Below are 15,153 nucleotides of genomic sequence, written 5' to 3'. Positions count from 1 at the left end.
GAGAAACACACTTTGTGACTGTTTTCAGTAAGAATATTTCATAGTGCTTTAAATTTCAGTCTTCCAGGTGCTGGTTAAAAGAGAGCTGATTCTTAAAGCATGAACTCATAAAATATCACCATCGATGGATCACACCTCTCATATTTCTTATCTCAGTGCACTGTAACAAAAGTAAACAATAAAATAAGAATACGAATAACAAATACTAGGGCCAGTTCCAGACATGTCCAAGCATAAAACCGTCTCTCTCTCTCTTAGAGAAAGAAAACAACCCTAACCTCACTGATAAAATCAACCTAGTGCCAAGCAAAACCCAAAAATAAACCAGAAAATTCACAGGAAAGTTTTTGCTTCCCCATGGAACAATAGTGTTTGGGAAGTATAACCTCAGCTGCCGTAGCACCTTTTGTTCCTCCATGAATTAAATCTCAATCATAGAAAAAGCAGTGCTCCAAATTAAACATTACAAAGGTAGTTCATCATTTTCACTCTGTACCACTGCTCCTCATCAGGCTGCGTGAAGCACAGTAAACAATTCAGTCGAGGCCTTGAGCAGCCATAAACATCCCGAGGCATGAAGTCACACGCAAAAAGTCCACCCTGTCACCACACAGAGACATTGTTTTCATTGTTTTCTTAAATGTACATATGTGCCCTCTGGAGGACATAAAATGTGTTCTGTGTTATCAATAGCTTCATGTAACAGATTCTGTATGTGTGTGTGTGTATACAGCATTTTGCATAGGCACTTATTAGTAAAGCTTTCTTCATTGTATCAGCATGTGTGTGTGCATCACTCTTTGTTGCACGAGCTTGTGCATGTGTATTTTATGTGTGGATCACTTCTCATTGCATCAGCTTCTAGGTTTAGGTGTGTGTGTCATTTCTCACTCAATCAACAAGTGGACATGTGTTCATGTGTGTGTATCACTCCGTGCTGAGTCAGTGTGTGTGTAGATGTGTGTGTGTGTGTGTGTGTGTGTGTGTTCATCACTTTCCTGTTCTGGTGTCTTGGGTAAACCACAGCTTGAAGCGTGCCCTGGGGTCCTGCTCTCCTTCTTTTCAGTCTGTTTGCGACCACTGCTGCTGCTCACAGTGCTGTCCATCCTGGTTCTGACCCCAATTTGGGCAGTCCTTTCCCAAATGTCCATGCTTGCCGCAGGTGAAACCTGCATCTTCTTGTGTTTTGTCCTTTCTGAGGTGGCTTTTGACCTCAGTTGCTCGTTCTGTCTCCGCCACTCCCTTTTCCTCTGCCGCCCGATCATCCGTGTTGGTCCGTCACTGCCCTGCACAGTGTTAATGCAGAGTAATCAAGGTCAGCATTATGTTGCTCGGCCTCACTTTTCATCCAGGCTTAATGGGCGTCTCGTCACAGCTCTGTGAGCTGAAGCTGTCTGGGAATTTCCCCCCGTGTAGTGAAACAGGCCCTAAGTTTAGCGCTCTCCGTCTCTGCTGCATAAGATCCCTTTCCTGCAGCACGGTTGACATTTTCAGGTTGTTGTTGTGGGTCCAGCTGCTGCAGCGATTGGTCAGGGTCACGTCAAAGATGGGAGAGGGGAGAGCAGGGGTCCAGTGTATGTGTGTTCAGTGGAGCTGCAGATCCAGCAAAGCCCCTCTCTGCCTTAGCTTTTTTTTTTTTTCCCAAAAAAGGCATTTCATTAAAAGGTGCCTTTCTCTTACATTTCTCTGCCTGTGTGCGTGTTTTTGTTTCACCTTTTGTTGCGATGCTCTGGACACTTTCTGAACCTCCACAACTCAGTTGGCCCAAATTTCAACCCAATTTTTATGTGCTCTTAAAACCTTCATTTCTCCTCTAATTATCTCCTTGCTGCTGTCCGTTCTACAGCTGTGGATTCTTGCTGGGTGTGGTTCCCGTTATCTTAATCTATTGCCGCTGTGCTCGTCAACCTTTTTACCTGTTGTAGAACTCAACCTGTGATTTTTAAATACGTATCTTGTTCTACGCCAGAATAAACTTCAACCCATGATTACACAGCAGTCTCTTTGTTTATACTGCGGCTGATGCGGGAGTCCTCAGTTCCCAAGTCGCCACCTCATCTAACCAGACGCCGCTGGGCCTGCCCCTGCGTCCAAAGGCAGGAGGGTTGCCAAACCATGAACAAAGCTTTTTAGAGGTCCTACTCCCAAGGTTGCTATCCTAGTTACATCCGGGCTGCGTCCAGAACACCGGTTGGGGGAACCACTCCTAGGACAAAATCCACAAGGCCCGCTAGGCGTCAACCTGAGTATCTTATCAAACGTGTCTTCACTCTAGTGCCCTGTAATTCACACATCCACCGTCACTGTCACCATGTTCATATTTCACACACTGAAACATACAGAGAGCATGTCTCACACGCAGAAACACACAGAGAAACCTCCAAGCTCAACTTGGAAATAATTTCAAGTTTTTCTGCACCAAAAGCCAGTCTCTATTTCATATACTGAAATTTGCCCCTAACTTGTTTTTTTCACAGTTTCTTGCCCCAAAAGCCAGTCATAAACGAAATTAAATGTAGAATTTAATGTGGAACCTAGACACACTGGAATTCAGCCTCAACTTATGATGTTCTTTGTTTCGCTCCCAAAACCAGACACCGACAGAATTTAATGTGAAAATACGTGTACCTCAGCGAACAGATTAATTTAGAATGTCCAATATGCACACTTCGATTTTTTACAACAGGTGGCGCTCACCTTTTTACTCTGTTGGACCGGTCCTCTGTTCGCCTCGTCTCACGATCTCACCACAGACCAAATCTGCCTTCCTCAGCACACCAAAGATCCAGGTCACACAGCACCAAGTTGTTAAATATCCCAAGTCTTTGATCATTGGGATCAAGGAAGAACAACACCCGGTGTATAAATGCTCAATCAACAATCTCTTTATTCCATACAACATTGAGCATAAACGTCCGGACGGGAGATGTGGACAGGAGGGTGTCCACCAGATCTCGAAGTGTCCGAAGGTTTCTCCCTTTCTTATAGCTTAAGCCCCCCTCCAAAGTCATAAAACCTAAACATCCACATTTTTTCTCTCTCTCAGTGAGCCTGAGTTACGAACTTGGCTTCCTGTTCAGTATGTTTTGTTCTTTCTAATCAGAAAACGAAGGCCATGATTCTACATAAACAGCATTTCTTATAACTCAGCAGTATAATGCATCATAAATCAGTGTAATGATTTCACAATCTCTAATCCAAGGCATAATGTGGCCTATAGCTGTATAATGATTCAACAATTATTTGATTAGAAGTATAAGGTGGCATAAGATAGTATAATAATCTCACAATGTGTAAAGCTAAAGGTTGTGTATTCTTTTGTTATGTGTGATGTCAAGGACTGGCGATGCACAGCAGGCAGGATAGGACCCAGAAGCAGACTCACGGACAGGACTTAAACTCAATAAAGCAGCTTTATTGCTGGAGTGCAGGAGTTACACAACTAACTTAAACTAAACTGAAATAAAACTCACACAACATGACACAAAAACTGAGAGGAAAAAACACTCAGGGAAACATGTGAACAGAAAAGTGAAATAAGACAGAAGGACCCACACATAAAAGAAGGAACCAAAGGGGGATATAAGAAACTCAAGACAGAATAACTTACAGACTGCTAATGAACCTAGAACATAAACAATAATACAAAAATGACACCAAAACACAAGACTTCAAAAACACTGGGGAAATGACCCAGAAACATGACAATTAGGTCATTCAGCACGTATTTGTAATAGCTGAGCTGAATGTGCGTCACATGTTTGACAAGTTTCAGTTTCCCATGAGTTTTCATAAAGATCTTCTCTGCTCCTCCTACGGAAAAAAAAAGTCATTATCTTCAGTATCAGTAAAGTTCACTATCTTTTCCTAAAGTGGACGATATGGTAATTCAGATTGATCCCCTACTTGCCTGCAGGGAGATCTATATGTTTTTGGTAACTTTTTCTGTGATCACTGTGATTCCATTAGCACAAGATCATGTCATAGAATAAATGGAAGCAACTTACTTGGATCATTGTTTGCAGACCCTTCTCATAATGGCCAAAGCAGTAATTGTAATAACCAGGAAACACACACAACGTACAATAACTGCTGTTGCATCATGGATTCCACTTGATTCAGCTTCCTCTGTGGAAAACAAAGTGACTCATTTCACTTGTAGTACTTAATTAACTTGTGTTCCCTTCATTAGAAAGAAGTCTCTAGTGTTGTAAGACACAAATATGAATGCAATGGAAGTGCAGTTACAGCTGATGTGATGTATAGTGGCAGGTGTAGGTTAGCGTTCCCCTAAAATCACTTTATGTGGGATTGCCAGCCCCAAAAACAATTTTAGAGGAAACTTACATCCCCCCATCACCCTTTAACAGGTTTCAAACCACAGGTAAAACCATAACGACTCGTGACAAGCAGGTGAGGAAAATGCCAAAATTTTCACCCTCTTCTTGTTTGCATTTTCCACCTACCTAGAAGTGAGGAACTCACCTCACACTAAGTTCCCATTTCTGTTCGAAGACTCCCAAGTCCATGACCGTTTCACAAGTGTAGTTTTCTGTGGGATATTTCTGGACTCTCTCCATGATTAGTGCAAATTTCTACTTTCATACTTTGGTTTGAGTGGGAAAAGCATTAATCCTGCCACACAATCTAACATTAAGGTCAATGCACAATTATGAAGGAAATGTCAGTGCAGCCAGAGGTGCTCAGTGCTAATGTGTGTGGGTGAGTTTTCAACTTTCACCTAGAACAGCATTTGAGTAGTGCTCTCACCAGCCAACTATAAAAGCTCACAAACTGCAGTTAATCCAGTGTAATCTTTAGAGTAAAAGGGCAGGGACTTGTGTATTTTAAAAAGAAGATAAAAAATGGGATAAGCTAAAAAATGCCATTGTTGCCAACCTCTTCTTCTTTACGTGCCCCACCATCAGCCAGCCTCTGCCCTCGCCCCCACACTGTATTCAGTCATGATGGGTGTGTAAGGTGTGCTTTTTTGTCTGTTTGGTTGGTTGGTTTTTGTAATCTAAAAACTTCAAAAGCTGATAAACTCACCTGTAATCACAAGCTCCCATTTCTGTTCGAAGACTCCAGAGTCTGTGGTTATTTCACAAGTGTAGTTTCCTGTGTGATTTTTCTGGGCGCTCTCTATGATTAGTGCATATGATTGGCTTTCTAAGGTGGACATGGTCAGATTCAGGGTGGCAGCAGCAGGAGACCTGCTTAAGGTGACAGAGCTGCTGTTTGAGGCTTTCTGTGGCCTGAAACTAAACAAAAGAGTCCCATTCCTTCCCCATGTCAGTTGAAGGAGGTCACCAATTGTGTTACTGGTACAGTGCAGGGTCACTGTGCACCCAGCTGTCAAGGATGTGCCTTTCCCAACTGAGGAACAAAGTAAAATCACATCATAGTCATCATTTTGCTGCATCCAATGGATTTGTAACATTTGCATTACACTAAATAAATCTAACCTATTTCCTGTTTAATTTTGATGCTGCATGATATATAATGCACCAAACCTGAATGCAATTATTTGCAAATGATTTAAATTCTCTATTTTATTCTATGTATTCTTTAAGGAACATACACACTTCATATTAATTAAAAAATCATTGCATTCTGGTTTCATTTACATTTTGCTATACTGACTTTAAGCTGAGGCCAAGATCCCCAAACACTAACTGATCTCAGCGACAGGTCATATCAACTATAGATTTAGCTGATACTCCTCAACACATCCAAATCTATCATCTCAATTTGCTACAACTTTTCTATGGATGCTGTTTTAACTACACCTCTGCTTTTTCATGCAGAGCTGGGGTAGAGGTGCACAGCGTTAATCAATATCATGTAAAAGGCTGTGGACGTTTTATTGTCTCACACACTGAATTACAAATTTGTCTTCATGCTTTGATTTGACCTTGTCTTCTTTATTGTCATTTATTGTCTCAAAAACAACCTCTTTGAAATGTCTTCAAGTTGTTCAGAGTGAAATTTTCTGACTTGTTTCTGATGAACTTCAGAGTCCACTTTTCTATTCTGGTTTTGACTTTTAGAGCTCTACATGAGCAGTCACAGGCACACCTAAGTGAACTTTTAAGTCTATAAATTCCCAGCAGATCCCTGAAGTGATAAACTAAAAATGTTTCGTCACTCTCAATAAACTTGAAATAAGAATTTTAAGTAAATGCAGAAGAAGCAAACTTATTTGAAGATTGCTTCTTCAAATAATTCATCAATAAGGAAACTGTGCTTTGTATAAACTGAATGTATAACAATCATGTATATTTCATTTGAACAGATTCCACTAAATGCCACATTATGCACTTATGACAAAATTATATGGAAAGATTTGTAGATATTTAAGTAAAATGTTGGGTAAAATTACTTTCCCAACTTATATTTTAGGGGAAAAAACATATTTCACAAATTGTCAAACTGTTCCTGTAGGTTATACCCATTGTCATGGAAAGCGTAAATTAAATATACCTGCTTCCAGGAAGATGCAACATATCAAAGTCGAGGTCCAGTTGATGCCCAAATATCTGAGAAAGTCTCCCATAGCAACTTGAAGAAAATATTATTTAGAAACAAGATTTCAGTACAACTGACTCAAATTATAAAATTTAAATTCTAAATAAGATTTCCTTATCATAAATAAGATGTCTTTACCAAGAATGCCTTGGACAGTGAAGCAGCACTTAATAAACAGTCTAGCACAAAAATATCTCACCAAGCATTCCATTGATTGTCTTTTTAACACCATAAAACTGAAGAAGAGCAGCCAAAGAGAAGAACTTAAATCAGATGTGAATGTAGTCAGATACCTTAAATTGCCAGTAAGAACGATCACTTCCTGTGTAAACCTATATGTGTCACAAAAGAAATAGCACAACAACAACACTTTCTTACCGGTAATGAATGTCATGTGTAATTTGGTCCTTATCTCTATACAACGCCTTTAACAACTTCAATGCCACAAAACAGAGTAAACTGTATATGTAATAATCATAGCAATTATACTGCACAGCATCTACAACACATATACAACCAAAGAGTCAGCCTTACCTAACTACTTAATACAGCACACATATATTTTCCAAACAGGAAGTAAATGGCATTGGTCTGTGGTGTACCTTTTTTTGATTGGTTGGATCACAAGTTGGAGAGGATGTTGTAAGAGTGACATTTGTTCACTCTAACACTCACAACATGGCCACTGAGCAACATTACACATTAAAAGTTAAAACAATTTTTAATACAGTTATTCTCACTTCAGATGTTGGTTAACTTTAAATTCATAATAGCCCAAAGTTTTTTATTTAAAAAGAAAAAATATTTATGGTTTACTATATCACTGCAGATGTAAAACAAGTTGTGATAGCACACGCTGACAGTGACATACATTTTCTGACTGTTTTCTGAACAACACAGAAAGAGGTCACAGATCACGTAACTTGTTTTTTTTTCCATGTCTGTAAATGCACAAAAGTACCCCTGATGCTATCAAATAGAATCCAACAATGAAGTGCATTTTAGCATTTCACTGCTTTGTGCTCAGATAAGGCACTACAGATTCCATGCTGCATGGCTCAAAATGAATGTTAAAATGTAATGGCCTGACCTCCAGTGTAGGTGAGATGTAGCATAAATTTTTGTACTTCGTTGCGACCGTGCTTCTGTTTTCTTGAAATGGCATTTTGCCTTCTCTAAGATTGTTTTGTGATGCCACTGAAAATTTGTGGAAGAGAAACGCATCTGTGGACGATTTTTGCTCAGTCCTATCTTGAATTGTACATTTTATTTTCTAACTAGTCAAGAACAGCATGTTTGCACTCTCTGCAGGAGCTACATCACAACACAAACAGCCCATAAATGAAAAAAAGAGCAAAAATTCTGTGTAAAGACACTCAAACACATCTGCAGAGAAGACTTCTAGTCCCATCACTTATTCATCTTCAGGCACCAAAACTGTTTCATTTTGGTTTCCCTTTCACATGTTTTTTACAAGATTACCATTAAACAGTGTTATAAAAGTTCAATCCCATCTAACATCTAAGATGGCCCATCATAGATTTTAGATAGTTATTCGCACATTAGACCTTTTATAACTTTAAAACAATTTATCACAACACAAATTTAAAAAAAAAAATGCCCCCAAAATATAAGAATTTCCCATAAACTGTGTTGGAATTTACTTTTATAGAAGTCCTAAAAGATATGTCTCAAAATTTACACCTGCACAGCTCGAGAAAATGACCCAGAAGGAGGGGAGTTTTCAACATTTACATATTCTATCTCAACAAGATGGAATGACATCTATCCATCCGTGGACATAACCAGCTGTGAGGTCACCAAGGTCTGTGCCCATAGACGGAATAAAAAATGGACATTGCTAGTGTGATGTCACCCACTGTTTGCTGATGTTTTGAATCCTCAAGATGAACATTTCTACCATCGCCATGTTGGTTTAAAAAAACACACACAAACACACACACTCACACACACACACACACACACACACACACACACACACACACACACACACACACACACACACATTTAACAAGGAGAGACTGAATAACTGGACACTCTTTATACAAAACAGAATGACCAAGTTTGAAAAATTGACTTGTGAGAGACACACAAACTGGGTCTTTCTGGTGTTCCCTCAGTAACAGTTAGTGCAGCAACAACAACAATTCACAACAATCCCACTGTTACAGAGGGAAAGGGTCAAAGATGGTGGAAAGACTTGGAAGAGGGAGGAAGGAACCAGGAATCAAATCTGGGATGAGAGTTATGGGTAAACACAGAAAGTAAACAGAATGACACTACCACAGTGTAGTAAAAGATGAGTCATCCGCCAAAAGGGGATTTCTGATATTTGCCCCAAAAGGATTGCTTGTGTTTACACAGTTGTAAATGACTTGGCCTACAATCTGTTAAATATAGGCTGAACATATCTCTCATGAGCAAAAGACCCAGAAAGAACATCCTTGTCACAAGTGGCTTTTTCATATCCTTTATTTATCACTGTAAAAAAACTCTTTTCCAAGAGAGAGGGGAGTAGAAATTGAAACAAATATAATGTAACAACAAATATTTTATCAAGATAATTTAGGTGGTAAAAAAAGGGACTGGATTGATTATTATATAGGTACAATAAGCCCTTTTATATATTTTATATATAACCCCTTCATTAATCGTGTTCAATAAAGTCTATTTACCAATCTAATCAAAGGTATTACACATAGAAAATACACAGAAATATTAGAAATGTCCTTTTGGTAGACAACCACTTTTTATCACAAGCTGAAAGCAAGCTTTAATGCTACACTGTAGTATAATGGGGGTGGGGTTTTTTCTGTTTTCTCTGAGTGATTTTAAGGTCTTCAACTTAAAATATAAAGCACGTTGAGGCAAATGTTGCTGATTGATTGACAGTACGGTGCAACTTCACAGTGATTATCTCATCAGAAACCTCATCAGTCTGGTGGTGGATGACATAATAACCAAGCAATGCTCTTAGTCACTAGCTTGCAGTAGTCATCAGTGTTTTTCACAACATCAGTTATGTCCTTAAGGACATTCAAGCCAACACTGAGTTTAACCGTTTAAATCCTGAACCCTGAAATAACTGCCAGAAATCTTTAATTATTTGATAATGGAGTGTTTGTTGAACCTTTAGACAAAACATAAATGAAAATACATCAAATCTTAATGTGCATATACAAGTTTTTTAATACGAGTTTTAATTACGAGTAAATACGAGCTTTAAGATTTTTGTAATTTAGTCATTAAAAATGTGTCATGCAATCTATATCATTTTTTGAGGGTAAAAAACATCACGCTGATGATGTAGAAGTCTCAAAAACTCACAGAAACACGTATCAAATATGATGCACTTGGCTTTAAAGGGTTAATGCACTGGCCTAACTCCACTAAGACAGGAACTCCGTAGACAATAAGAGTCAAATCAAACGGCCTGCTTTCCAAAACAGCTAAGACCACCATTGTTCTATTAGTTCACCAATAACACTCCACACACTGTAAGTAAACATTCAGCCTTCTTGCTGATAATACACTCCAATTTAACTTTGCCATTTGCTAGAAATGGGTGTTGGAAAAAAAAACCTCTGCTGATCCTTGAACCAACATGAAAGATCTGGCATACCTGTGCAAATGTTAACATATCTGACTCATCTGCACTAAGGGATTTTAGTTCACCTCCACACTGCCCCTCTCCAAGTGTGGGTGATCTACTTTTTTCAAAGGCTGACTCTGGCTTGGCCTGGGTCACTGATCTCCTTCCATGTCTTTTGCAGCTGCTTTTCCAGTAACTACTAGTGAAGCATGAGACACATAGTCTCTTTGTTGTAGCTCATGAATTCAATTCAATTCAATTCAATTTTATTTATATAGCGCCAAATCACAACAAAAGTCGCCTCAAGGCGCTTCATAGATACAGAGAAAAACCCAACAATCATATGACCCCCTATGAGCAAGCACTTTGGCGACAGTGGGAAGGAAAAACTCCCTTTTAACAGGAAGAAACCTCCGGCAGAACCAGGCTCAGGGAGGGGCGGCCATCTGCTGCGACCGGTTGGGGTGAGAGAAGGAAGACAGGATAAAGACATGCTGTGGAAGAGAGACAGAGGTTAATAACAGATATGATTCAATGCAGAGAGGTCTATTAATACATAGTGAGTGAGAAAGGTGACTGGAAAGGAAAAACTCAATGCATCATGGGAATCCCCCGGCAGCCTACATCTATTGCAGCATAACAAAGGGAGGATTCAGGGTCACCTGGTCCAGCCCTAACTATATGCTTTAGAAAAAAGGAAAGTTTTAAGCCTAATCTTAAAAGTAGAGATAGTGTCTGTCTCCCGAATCCAAACTGGAAGCTGGTTCCACAGAAGAGGGGCCTGAAAACTGAAGGCTCTCCCTCCCATTCTACTTTTAAATACTCTAGGAACAACAAGTAGGCCTGCAGAGCGAGAGCGGAGCGCTCTAATAGGGTGATATGGTACTACAAGATCATTAAGATAAGATGGGGCCTGATTATTTAAGACCTTGTATGTGAGGAGCAGGATTTTGAATTCAATTCTGGATTTAACAGGAAGCCAATGAAGGGAAGCCAAAACAGGAGAAATATGCTCTCTCTTTCTAGTCCCTGTCAGGACTCTTGCTGCAGCATTTTGGATTAGCTGAAGGCTTTTCAGTGAGTTTTTTGGACTTCCTGATAATAATGAATTACAGTAGTCCAGCCTGGAAGTAATAAATGCATGAACTAGTTTTTCAGCGTCACTCTGAGACAGGATATTTCTAATTTTAGAGATGTTGCGCAAATGGAAGAAAGCAGTCTTACATATTTGTTTAATATGTGCGTTGAAGGACATGTCCTGGTCAAAAATGACTCCAAGGTTCCTCACAGCGTTACTGGATGCCAAGGTAATGCCATCCAGAGTAAGAATCTGATTAGATACCATATTTCTAAGATTTTCAGGGCCGAGTACAATAACCTCAGTTTTATCTGAATTAAGAAGCAGAAAGTTAGCGGCCATCCAGGTCTTTATGTCTTTAAGACATTCCTGCAGTTTAACTAATTGGTGTGTGTTATCTGGCTTCATGGACAGATAGAGCTGGGTGTCATCTGCATAGCAGTGAAAATGTATGCTATGTCTTCTAATGATACTGCCTAAGGGAAGCATGTATAATGTAAACAGAATTGGTCCTAGCACTGAACCCTGTGGAACTCCATAATTAACCTCAGTGTGTGAAGAGGACTCTCCATTTACATGCACGAATTGGAGTCTATTAGATAGATATGATACAAACCACTGCAGCGCAGTACTTGTAATACCTACAGCATGTTCTAATCGCTCTAATAGGATATTATGATCAACAGTATCGAACGCTGCACTGAGGTCTAGCAGGACAAGCACAGAGATGAGTCCACTGTCAGAGGCCATAAGAAGATCATTTGTAACCTTCACTAAAGCTGTTTCTGTGCTGTGCTGAGCTCTGAAACCTGACTGAAACTCTTCAAATAAACCATTCCTCTGCAGATGATCTGTTAGCTGTTTGACAACTACTCTTTCAAGGATTTTTGATATGAAAGGAAGGTTGGAGATTGGCCTATAATTAGCTAAGACTGCTGGGTCTAGAGATGGCTTTTTGAGTAAAGGTTTAACTACAGCCAGCTTGAAGGCCTGTGGTACATAGCCGATTATTAGAGATAGGTTGATCATATTTAAGATCGAAGAATTAATTAATGGCAGGACTTCTTTGAGCAGTTTTGTAGGAATGGAGTCTAAAAGACACGTTGATGGTTTGGAGGAAGTAATTATTGAAGTTAACTCAGAAAGATCAATTGGAGAAAAAGAGTCTAACTTAATATCAATGGTACTAAGAGTAACTGTAGATCATGAGAGTGGATTGACTGGTATCACCCAGTCCTGACAATTCTTAGGAAAAAACCCTCAGGCACACTGGCATGAAGACATTGATGCAGTCATGTTGTTGTGGAATGTATGGACCGAAACCAGAGACCGAGATGAACTAATTAATACCATTAAACAAATCTTTATTTATGTTGTAGAACAGTACCAATCTGCAAGTCCAAAAATCCATTGAAAGCATGGAGGAAAATACACACGCAGCCAAACAGTCAGTACGGACCAACGAACAAAACAACGGCTTTATGGTTTGAATAAACAAGAGATCAGGGCAGAGTGGAGATACCAGTGGAACTACACACAGTTGAATTAAATCTGATAACAAGACATGGGAAAGTATAATGAAAATAAGGAACAAGGAAACAGGATTATAAAATAATAAATTATGTAACTAAACACCAAGACTGAGTCTAAGAGGGCCTGCTGTGGGCAAATCTGAGGAGTGAGGTCTGCAGGTCGAGACTGCACAACAAGCCCAAAGTTCAAGATGAGCTGTGAGCTGGAAGTGACCTGCACTGTCATTATGATCCCACCAGTCCCTGGAGCTTCGGGAAGAACTTGAATGCATGCCCTGAGTTGACACTGAAGTCACAATGCATTCCTGGACCTCATGGTTGTCCATTCTGTGGCTTCTTTAACACATTTTGAAGAGTGCGATATTTGGTGTAACGGTCTTTTGTATTTGATGTTTTGTTAAGCTGTATGTCCGGATTTTGTTCTTTTGCACCCTCTGGTGGTAAACTGTGTAGGGTACAGTTGTTTGCAGTTTGGGTCTCCACCCAGCCACTTTTTGCTAGCATGGTGTCTGCATGCTGCAGCTCACGGATAGCTCCACACATGGAGAAGTAATGTTTAAAGTTAGAGAAAGAGAAGAAATAAGTGAGAAAGAAGATGGAGAATAAGGCAATAAGGCCATAAAGGACTATTTAGCCCCTCCTGGATGTCAGCTCACGGGGTTTGTGTATTTTAAATGTTTTATTTTCTGTAATTAAGGACTTTTGATTGATTGGCACTAAATACCAGAGCGCATTTTGATGTGATGTTTTTGTTTTATATTTTTGGTCTGTGAACAGTTCTCACGAGATGTCAAGACCAGAATAAAGCCTGTTTTATAACTCTACATCGTGCCTACGTCAATCCTTGAAGGTGCTACATTTGGTGAACATCACTGACACCTTATGGATGCTAAACAATACATCCCTGCCACCATAGGCACTCATCAACAATTTCAATAGCATTACTTAGCCCAGGCGTGTCCAAAAAAAGGCCCAAAGTCATTTTTCTTAATGCGTTCTTTTTTGCACTCTTAAATCATCTGCAGGACAGGTGGGCAGAGACAGATAAACAAAACAAAACAAAAACACCTTTTCTTCTTGGACACTTCCAAAAAATTCCCAATTTTTTGTCACTTTTATAATGTGTTTGGTGCATAACATCCTTAATAAGAAAGTAATAACAAAGTAATGTAAGAAGCAGTGATACTTTTGCAAACAAGTAATTGCATAATGCACTGCATTACCTTTAAGAAAAGTAATGAGAAATGTGTAATACATTCCTTTTTTTTGCTGTAAGTAACAGCCCCAACAATGCCCTATTGTTACTCATAATGGACTAACCAGTCTGACTAGCCAGCTTTGAGATGGGTGTACTTAAAGATGCTGTCTATGAGGTTTGTAATTCACAGAGGTGACCCACCCACTTTGGGTGTCAGAATCATGTCGTTGAGAAACCACCCTCTCCCAAGGAAATCTCTGCCTCAGGAAAATTAGTTCCCTCTGAACTAGCGGTTGGGTCCATTATGAAAAGTAGAATACAGTAGCTTATAGTTATATAATCATAAACTGTATGTGTGTTTTACACAGCAGTATTGTCATTGAACCCTTTAGGACTTAAATTGACGTGATCAAATTTACAAATGCTTACAAAATCTTTCACACTGTGGAAAATTAAAAATTCTGATTCATCTGATTACAGAATAATTTTCCAGTCTATCTTTGGCCAATAGAAGGTGTTTTGGATCACATATGGGTTCTTCTTTGCTAAATGCCTTTAACTAATGGAGGACCGCCTGGTTTAAGAGAGTATGTTGACAACGACCTTCGTGATACCTGTTACCAGCAGTGTTGGGAAGGTTACTTTAAAAATGTATTCCACTACAGATTACAGAATACATGCCCCAAAATGTATTCTGTAACGTATTCCATTACGTTACTCAGTGAGAGTAACGTATTCTCAATACTTTGGATTACTAAATATATTATCAAGCTTTTTACAACTACATGAATCTACTATTGCTGTGTGATTTATTACTATTACTGAAGGCTACTCGCCATACCAATACCAACTAGATTTTTAAATCGTAATATAAAATGAGTTAATAGTAGGGTGGACATTAGGTAAGGCTGCACTTTTGCAGCAATCTCGTATAGAAAAATATTTTGTACGCATATATAAAACAAGTCAGCGGCTCCGAACCGTAGTAAAGGGACATCTGGCTACGTCGGGTTCCGTGTCGGGCTCGTAGCTGAAAAATGGCTTTACTTTGTTGTGTGAGTTAACTTCGCTAGCGAGAACCAGAGAGAGACGTTGAACGGCTGCTCCAACGAAACTTATTGTTTCGGAGGAAAACACGAACACACTGTACAGTCGAGTTTTAATAGCTTACTTACAACTGGGCTTGTCAGTCACTCTTTTTAGC

At 39.4% G+C, this 15,153-nt stretch overlaps 1 long non-coding RNA gene across 1 annotated transcript; it reads right to left on the bottom strand.

Annotated features, from left to right (window-relative positions):
• Positions 1-4,680: 4,680 nt before the first annotated feature.
• On the bottom strand, positions 4,681-7,023 carry LOC309690215. Its single transcript, XR_014271668.1, has 3 exons — positions 6,907-7,023; positions 6,484-6,561; positions 4,681-5,376 (listed from the first exon to the last, which is right to left on the bottom strand). It is a non-coding gene; the product is annotated as an uncharacterized lncRNA (long non-coding RNA).
• Between the last annotated feature and the right edge of the window lie 8,130 nt (positions 7,024-15,153).

Source organism: Aulonocara stuartgranti (genome assembly GCF_965226115.1).
Source record: "Aulonocara stuartgranti genome assembly, chromosome: 16".
In the NCBI taxonomy this organism is placed as follows: domain Eukaryota; kingdom Metazoa; phylum Chordata; class Actinopteri; order Cichliformes; family Cichlidae; genus Aulonocara; species Aulonocara stuartgranti.
Note: the sequence above shows the minus strand (reverse complement) of the source record. Positions and strands in the feature narration are given on the sequence as shown.